This window comes from Eriocheir sinensis, chromosome 65, assembly GCF_024679095.1.
Source record: "Eriocheir sinensis breed Jianghai 21 chromosome 65, ASM2467909v1, whole genome shotgun sequence".
NCBI classification, from domain to species: domain Eukaryota; kingdom Metazoa; phylum Arthropoda; class Malacostraca; order Decapoda; family Varunidae; genus Eriocheir; species Eriocheir sinensis.
Window position 1 is genome coordinate 2205709 of NC_066573.1, and position 6797 is coordinate 2212505.

A 6797-nucleotide genomic window follows, 5' to 3' on the forward strand; every position below is an offset into this window, starting at 1 on the left:
AAAAAAATATTGCAGTTACATTCCTTTGCTTCCCTTTAATCATTTTTTTTTTTTATACATTTATTCCTTATCTCTTTATACACTTGTTGACAGATAATTTCGGCTTGACTTTTTTCCAAATCTGCTTTTTTTCTACTCTTAAATTTTTGCTCATTGTTACGCTTTATTTTTTTCTCGTTGTTCTCGAAAATTAAGTTTAATATTTTGGCACCAAACATCTTTGAACATTGGCCTACCCTTTCCTTTCAGAGTGTGTGTGTGTGTGTGTGTGTGTGTGTGTGTGTGTGTGTGTGTGTGTGTGTGTGTGTATTTACCTAGTTGTATTTACCTAGTTGGCGTTTTGCAGGGCCTTTTACGCTCGTGTGGTCCCGTCTCCGTGTCTATATTTATCCAACTTTTCCTGTGTGTGTGTGTGTGTGTGTGTGTGTGTGTGTGTGTGTGTGTGAGGGAGGCTGTTCAAGGGTCGTGGTGGGCGGGAAAGGAAAGCATTGCAGTCTCTTCAACCACTCTTTTAATTTATCTATCTTTTTTCTGCTTTTTATTTTAGGGAGTGAATGAATTATGAAGTCCCTCTGTGTGTGTGTGTGTGTGTGTGTGTGTGTGTGTGTGTGTGTGTGTGTGTGTCAGTTCTTTTAATCTTTTATTTGTTGATATTTTCGGGGGTTTTCACGCATCTAGATGGATGGTTTACGTCAGTGGGGAATTGCTCCTCCTCTCATCCGTACATTTTTTTCCCCTAACTTTCTGCCAGCACCATGTGTTTACCAGAAGTTTTTATAATGGTGCCTGTCACTCACGCTCACTCGCCCATTTATCATAATCCACATAACCTCCATTTTTTCCCTCCCTTTCTAACCTACCTTTAATGTCTTGCCTACGAGAGCTTGGTTTTGTTAGTCTTCCCCTTCGTACCCACCTACCAACCTATCTCTTTATCTTCTTCATTCTTACTTCAAAAAATCTTTCCTTCCTTCCCTCCATCCTCAATTTCTCCTCTATCTCATTTCCCTTCCTCCCTTTCAATCCCACTTCTCTTCCTTCTCACCATTCTTCCTCCCGTTCTCTTAATCCTGGTGACAAATTATTAAGTTTACCATCACGCAATGTTTCCCCTTTCCCTCCGTGTTCACCAGGTCTTCGTGTTACGGTCTGGCCTGGGAATGGTTATGGTGCGTCTTGATGGTGGAGGCGGCGTGGTGGTGATGGGGGTAGTTATGGTAGCGACGACGGTAGGATGGTGGTGATGGTACTAGTAAGGCCGTGGCGGACAAAGTGATGGTATTGAAGGGAAGAGGGAAAGGAAGGTCAACAGCGTGAATTGTTTGAGTTGTTTTGGGTTTTAGAGAGAGAGAGAGAGAGAGAGAGAGAGAGAGAGAGAGAGAGAGAGAGAGAGAGAGAGAGAGAGAGAGAGAGAGAGAGAGAGAGAGAGAGTTGGTGGTGAGTGGTGAGAGAGAGAGAGAGAGAGAGAGAGAGAGAGAGAGAGAGAGAGAGAGAGAGAGAGAGAGAGAGAGAGAGAGATTTGATACCGTTATCGTTTTATTTCTGACTGAGAAACTACAACTAAAAAGCAACTCAGAATTAATCCCTTAGATATACGTAAGATTATTTAGATTCTTTATTAATTTTCTTTGCATTTAAAGTTCACTGTTAGCACAATTATTAATTAACACATTGAATTTAGTATGATTCGATTAGGCTTAAGAACAGACCACCTTGTTTGGACCATAGGCTCTGTGTGGTCTGAATATCTATGTAAATATAATATGTAAATCTCTCTCTCTCTCTCTCTCTCTCTCTCTCTCTCTCTCTCTCTATCTATCTATCTATCTATCTATCTATTTATCTATCTATCTATTTATCTATCTATCTATCTATCTATCTCCTTTTTCCTGCTTTGTCCTCCTCCTCCTCCTCCTCCTCCTCCTCCTCCTCCTCCTCGGCGACAAGTCCCAACCAGGTGTGCGATGAAAGTCAGTCAGTAGACGTTGTATATTTGGACTTTCAGAAAGCATTTGACAAAGTTCCTCACAACCGCCTCCTTAGTAAATTGCAAGCTCACGGTATAACTTGTAATATTCATAAGAGGCTCACTTCTTTTGAGCAGTGAGTAGCGGGCTTTTTTTTTTATTATTATTTACTTTTTTGTGCCCTTGAGCTGTCTCCTTTGTTGTAAAAAAAAAAAAAAAAAAGACTGGCTTACCGACCGTAAACAGAGAGTTGTTATGAATGGTATATCACCTGACTGGCGTGGTGGCAAAAGCGGTGTTCCACAAGGGTCGGTGTTCTGTTTTTAGTGTACGTAAATGACATTGACGAGCGGCTATCGTGTAAAATATCGAAATTTGCCGACGACACAAACATAGCCAGCAGAGTCACTACGACAACGGATAAAGAACACTTCCAAGCTGGTCTCGATCGTTTGAGCAGTCCCAGTAGCTAAATTATATTGTTTGTTATAGGGTTGTTTATTTATTTATTTATTATGTTATTTTAATTTGTTTTATTTTGTTTTGTTTTTGTTTTGTCTTGTTTTGCTTTGTTTACTTTGTTTTTTTCTTTTCTTTTCCTTTTCTTTTCTCTTGATGTTTTCTTTTCTCTTGATGTTTTCTTTTCTTTTCTCTTGATGTTTTCTTTTCTTTTCTCTTGATGTTTTCTTTTCTTTTCTCTTGATGTTTTCTTTTCTTTTCTCTTGATGTTTTCTTTTCTTTTCTTTGTGTTGGTGTTGCTGGGTGTGGATGAGCCTCCTCCTCCCCAGAAGACTCACCCGTCACCCGCCCTGCGGCCCCAGGGGCCGAAAGCTGCATGACTTTTTAGTTACTTTCTTGATATTGTAATTTCATTTTCTTTTCTCGATGATTTAATTTCCTTTCTCTATCCTCTACCTTGACTGTGTGGGTTAGCCTCCTTCTCCCCAGAGGAGACTCACCCGTCACCCACCCTGCGGCCCCAGGGGCCGAAAGGTGGATGACTTTTCTGTTTTCCTTTTCTTGACGTTTCTATCATCCTTTCTGGTGTTCCTGGGTCTGAACGAGCCGCTTTCCTCCCAGAAGAGACTCGCCCATAATTTTGTGATGTTGGTTTGGGCCGAAAGGTGGATGATTCTTTTCATTTCCATTTTCATTTTTCTAGTGTTACTTCTCTGCATCTTCCTTCCGGTGTTACTTCACATTTCTTCTTCTTGTGTTATTTATCTTCATATTCCTTCTTCTGTGTAACTCTTTTCAATTCCTTCTTCTGTGTAACTCTTTTCAATTCCTTCTTCTGTGTAACTCTTTTCAATACCTTCTTCTGTGTAACTCTTTTCAATACCTTCTTCTGTGTTACTCTTTTTAATACCTTCTTCTGTGTAACTCTTTTCAATACCGTCTCTTCCTTCTCTCGGTGTTTCCATGTCGTCTTTTCCTGGTTTTGTATGTTGGAACGCGTTAGTCTCCTTCTCCCCAGAGAAGACCCGCCATACCAACATACAAGACGCCTTAAACAAAGCAAAACAAGACAATTTTTTTTGGATTTTTTGTTTTTGTATTTTTTTTTGGATTTTTCGTTTTTTATCGTAGTTGGCATGACACTTGCCTTGCTTAGGGGAATTGTACCTCCCCATGCGTCGAACCTTCCATTGGAACGTGTCATTAACGCGTCGTCTGGCTAATAAGAGGTCAGTAACTTCATGTCTTGCTGCCACTTCACGCCCCCCCAACCCCCGGACCCTCGGTATCTCCGACACCTCCGTGGACGCTCCGAGGGAGCCGAGGCGCCCTGCCGGAGCCCTGAACCCTGCGACGCTCGCCAGGAAGGCCTTGGGCCCCCTGACGCTCCCCAGCCCCGCGAGGCGAGGAGGGTGGATAGCAAGATGAGCCTCTAAAAATTCCAGACGGGATTAATTCAAATCAATCGAAAATACAGTGAAGGCGCCGGAGACCGTTTTTGTTGGATCAAGGATGGCAGGACGAAGGCCAAAGGAAGGTGACAGAGGAAGGGAGGAATAAAGGGGGGAAGGTGACAGGAGGGAGGGAGGAAGGAGAAAGATGACAGGACGAAGGAAGGAACGAGGGAAGGAAGGAAGGAAAGCAACAACGAGGGAAGGACGGAAGGAAGGAAGGAACGAGGGAAGGAAGGAAAGTGGTGTGACGAAAAATGGAAGGAAGTTGACAGGGCGAAGGAAGGAGACAACCGCCAAGATTCTGCCCGGGATTGGCGCGAATGGCGAGGCCCCGAATGACTGACTTGACGACTATATTATAGTTTTGCTGCCTCGGCCTGTTCCGTCACTTTACTTCCCTGATTTGCTCACCACGGTCTTCGCCTTTGCTGTCCTTCATCTTCCACTTTTGATTAGATAGTTATTGTAGCTTATCACAAACAGCCTCGTAAGGACCAGCAGGTCTGCTGTTGTTTGTTCTCTCTGTGTTCCTTTGTTCCTCCTCCTCCTCTTCCTGCTCCTCCTTCTCCTCCACCGAGTCATCCGCCACTGGAAGAATCTTCCTTCAGAAGAAGTAAATGCGAATACCATCAACTCCTTCAAATATAGAATCGACCGTCACTTCGCTGCGTCGGGAGTAAACTGAATATTGAGGTGTTTTCATCTGCTCCTCAATATCGAGGTGCTTTCATCTGCTCCCCAGGCCCCAAGTGGCTGTCGAGCAGATTACATCACCAAAGCGGGCAACTTCGTAATGACCCAATAGGCTTTCTGTTGCCTGCATTTCCATGTTTTCCATGTTTTCCTCCTCCTCCTCCTCCTCCCTCTCCTCCTCCTCTTCCCCCTCTTCCCCTTCCTCCTCTTCCTCCTCCTCCTCCTCCTCCTCTTCCCCCTCTTCCCCTTCCTCCTCCTCCTCCTCCTCCTCCTCCTCCTCCTAACCTTTTTCTCGCCTAACAACCAAAAGTTCATCACGTTTTACCTTGAATGTATTTGAAGTCATTAATCTTAACATTGTTTTGTTTCTGCTTTCTTCATTTTCATCTTGCAAAACTAAATATGTGTCATTCTCTCTCTCTCTCTCTCTCTCTCTCTCTCTCTCTCTCTCTCTCTCTCTCTCTCTCTCTCTCTCCATTCTTTTTAAGCATTCTCCGTATATTTTTATTTTTTCTTCCTCTGTTCCTTCATTCGCTTCGTTTTTCTTGAATAAATGTTCTCTTCCTGCTTCCATTCATTGACTCTCTCTCTCTCTCTCTCTCTCTCTCTCTCTCTCTCTCTCTCTCTCTCTCTCTCTTACGCAACGCTGGCTACACTCACTTTCTCCCTGTAAACACGCAGGCAACATCTGACAACTGCGCACCAGCTCGCACAGTTGTTCTTTACATTTTTTTTTTTTGTTGTTTGTTTTTTTGTTTTTTGTCTGCGTTGTTGCTTGGTTTGCAGAGTGGATGTGCTAGCGTGTGTGTGTGTGTGTGTGTGTGTGTGTGTGTCCTTTACCTGCCCCAACAACAGTCTCTTTATCTCCAATTACTTTTCTTTGTTTTTCTTCTTTGTTGCAACTTTGCGTTCACACACACACACACACACACACCACCACCACCAACAACAACAACAACTCTATACATCTTCCTTTCCCTTTCTCTTTCTGCATCATTCAGTTATATGACCCAGTAAGTGGAAGATGCTGTTCAACATCGACATCATGCAGCGTTTTAAGTGTAGGAATATTAATCTCTAAGCAGGTACAGCACAATCAATAAATCAGTCCTTCTAAGTCTATATACACCAAGTCAAGTCATACGCAGGTTTGTGGGAGGAGACACGGCCGAGGCGTGGTTTATGCGTGACACTGTTTGGAGCCAAACTAGAGAATGTAGAAACAGGGATTTAGAGAAAACGAAGAAAGGGGAACTAATTTAAACCAATCACTTCAACATGCCCTCCCTCACACCCCACACCGCCGTTTGTAGGCAATGGAATTACAGTCACGCAATAGCACAATAAAAAGACACATTTTTCATCAGTGGCTTGCCTGAACGCGCTGTGAAAGGAGGCGAGAATGCACATCCAGAGTGCACACACGGCCCCAACTTTAGTCGCCCCTGAACTGACGGGTATTTTTTTTTTTTTTTTTTTTTTTTTTAGCTCCAAGTGACGTCATCCCGCTGCTCCGCCCCAAAACCGCCTCCTGCGCGTACCGGTCGCAGTTTTGAAGCAGAGTGACTTGACTTCGTATATATAGACTTAGATCTGGATGTGCATTCTCGCCTTCTTTCACAGCGCGTTCAGGCAAGCCACTGACGAAAATATGCCTTTTTATTGTGCTATTGCGTGACTGTAATTCCATTGCCTACAAACGGCGGTGTGCGGTGTGAGGGAGGGCATGATGAAGCGATTGATTTAAATTAGTCCGCCTTTCTTCGTTTTCCTAAATCCCTGTTTCTACATTCTCTAGTTTGGCTCCAAGCAACGTCACGCATAAACCACGCCTCGGCCGTGTCTCCTCCCACAAACCTGCGTATGACTTGACTTGGTGTATACAGACTTAGCTTATACGCTTGTGTATCTTGTGTGCATCATCCTCCCGCCCTTTCTCCATATATGCCTACCTATCTCACCCCTCAGCGCCTTCCTCCACCATCCATCCCTAGCCCTCTCGCTCCTCCCCATCCCTTTCACTTCCGTCCCTTTACCACTCACTTCTAAATCAGACACACACACACACACACACACACACACACACACACACACATGGTATGCCAGGTTTGTGTGCCTCTAACATTATGTAATTTCTTAATATTCATGCAACTCATTCATCAAGTTTCTCTCTGTTGCTGAGGCCGAGGTTAGGAGGCAGCGGAGGAGGAGGAGAAGGAGGAGG

The 6797-nt window shown here is 43.9% G+C and overlaps 1 long non-coding RNA gene across 1 annotated transcript; it reads right to left on the reverse strand.

Annotated features, from left to right (window-relative positions):
• Nucleotides 1–2585: 2585 nt before the first annotated feature.
• LOC126987462 (uncharacterized) lies at nt 2586–4724 on the reverse strand. Its single transcript, XR_007740913.1, has 2 exons — nt 3337–4724; nt 2586–3282 (listed from the first exon to the last, which is right to left on the reverse strand). It is a non-coding gene; the product is annotated as an uncharacterized LOC126987462 (long non-coding RNA).
• Nucleotides 4725–6797: the final 2073 nt, after the last annotated feature.